Raw genomic sequence first — 2,353 nt, forward strand, 5'->3', positions numbered from 1 at the left:
TCCACCAATACCTTGATTTCAGCCCATGAGACCCAGCGCAGAGCCCAGTCAAGCCCTCCTGAGCACCTGACCTACAAAGCTAAGGTAACCAATGAATGCTGTGTTAGCCACTCAGTGTGTGAATGATGCTTGTCAATAGAAAACAAATGCAGTTGGCCGTGACGTTTATTAAACTCCTAATTAGTGCCCTTTGAGTGACTTAGCTCTGAAACAGAGGCTATTTATCCATTGTGGGTAACGTCTCATCTATCACGTAGGTGGTCTGGATTTTTGCCTTTGTTTCATCTGCCGCAAGCACACTCATAGATGACGTATTTTTAAAGAGGGAGAATAAGGCGATCGTGTCGACTGGATTTTTTCTCTAACTCGTTGTGAATTCGGGGTATATTATTTCCATCACAGGCAACACAAGAACAGAAACATGCTAATGCATAATCCTCCGAGATTTAGTTCTGTCTGAAATGACAAAGGACCATTATTTCTTTGCATAGAGTCGGAGCGTATTCAAACACGCTGGGGTCGTGTGTCACATCGCGGTATCATTCATTTTGGACGTTTGGGGTTGGGATGGCTTATCCAGTTTTTCCTGCCTTCAGTTCACAGACTCTTGATGTGTTGTTCATGCCAGTTGTGAATTGACTCTGCTGTGGGTACCACGTTCTTCTAAAAAAAAAAAAAATCAAAGCTATTTTAAGGTGTATTCCACCACCCCCCATCCCCCCCGCCCCCCAGCCCCATTAGGTTTTTACAATGTTCTTGCAAAGTTCCAGCTCGGGTTGTGACTCAGGCCAACTCAGAACCATCAGAGAGTTACTAGCGAGTGACAGGCACAGAGATGCTATTCTGAGTCGGGGACCAACAGCACCATTCAGGGTCTTTGACGCCAATTAAGAACGAGGCCAAAGATGAGCTGAGCAGGGAGTCTACGTCCTTTCACGGGGTGAGAAGAGACGGGAAAGAGCTGTTTTGATTGAGCGCGAAATATACAATCGTAGGAGGGATCCGTGACCACATTCGTGTCCCTTTCTTCTCTTATTGCTGCATTTAGTGCCAATTTAACGAGTGTCTGCCCCTTGCCCGACCCGTGTCAGGTGCTGAGATGATGAAAAGTGGTAACAAAGGGAAAGCGGGGCTTCAGGAGCAGACAATGTGCCAAGGAAGGTCGCAGAGCGGCCGGAGATGTTCTGAGGGCCCCTGAAGGGGTGGCCACTCGTTCTGACCAGGAGTTGGGGAAGGCATCTTGAACGTGGTCGTGAAGGATGCAGTGGGAGGGCCCAGGTGGAAGAGGCATTTCAGGAAAGAGGACACAAAGACAGGGGAGTGGTGAGAGAGCAAAACAGGACACCAGGCAGCTGGTGTGCCCGGAGGTGCTTCCGGGGGCCGAGCATAGGATTTCTGGGAAGGATGGTGGACAGAGGGACCAGAGAGACCGGTGGGCCTGGTTCTGTGAGAGTTCGATGACATTCTAAGGAGACAAGGAGTCCCTGAAAGGTCTGAAACGGGTAATAAAGTCCAAATATATTAGCACAGTGCTCACTTCGGCAACATATATCTTCGACACAGAGAAGATCAGCGTGGTCCCTGCCCGAGGATGACACACACATTCATGAAAGGCTCCATATTTTTTCTAAACAAACAAGAAGAACAACAAAAACAAATGGTAGCACAGCTACAGGCTAAGACGTTTTGGAAGCCACGTTGCTTCCTGCTCCAAAATTCATAAAGAAAATACCAGCGATAGTAAGGGTAAGACGTGGGACAGCATACCTGTATCTCTTGGATAAATACCTAGTAGTCAACTGCTGGGTGTTAAGGCAGTTCTATTTTTAAATTAAAAAAAAAAATAAATTAAATTAGAATAAAAAATAAAATAAAATGTAAAAAAAAAAAGAGTAAAACGTGGGGTGCCTGGGGGGTTCAGTCGGTTAAGCGTCTGACTTCGGCTCAGGTCGTGATCTTACGGTTTGTGAGTTCGAGCCCCGCATCGGGCTCTGTGCTGACAGCTCAGAGCCCGGAGCCTGCTTCCCATTCTGTGTCCCCCTCTCTCTCTCTGCTCCTCCACCACTCATGCTCTCTCTCTCTCTGTCTGTGTGTGTCTCTCTCTGTCAAAAATAACTAAACATTAAAAAAAAAAAGAGTAAAACTTAATGTTCAGAGTCAACAGAGAGTCTCTGGACAGAAGGAGAAGTGCAGGGTCCCTGTGTCCGGGGACATTCCGCCTCTATTTTCTTTTCCTTTCCTCCTTTCCCTCCCATTGGACGATCAATAGCCTTATTTTCCCGTTGATTTGGCTCTTTTGGAAATACCCAGCAAAGCTAATTCAAGCTAGGGCTTAGAAGCCCACGAGAGGCCA

At 47.0% G+C, this 2,353-nt stretch overlaps 1 pseudogene; it reads left to right on the forward strand.

Moving 5' to 3' along the window:
• The first annotated feature begins 1,529 nt into the window (after positions 1–1,529).
• On the forward strand, positions 1,530–1,626 carry LOC122475489 (annotated as a pseudogene).
• Positions 1,627–2,353: the final 727 nt, after the last annotated feature.

The sequence above is a fragment of the Prionailurus bengalensis genome, chromosome D4 (assembly GCF_016509475.1).
Source record: "Prionailurus bengalensis isolate Pbe53 chromosome D4, Fcat_Pben_1.1_paternal_pri, whole genome shotgun sequence".
NCBI classification, from domain to species: Eukaryota; Metazoa; Chordata; class Mammalia; order Carnivora; family Felidae; genus Prionailurus; species Prionailurus bengalensis.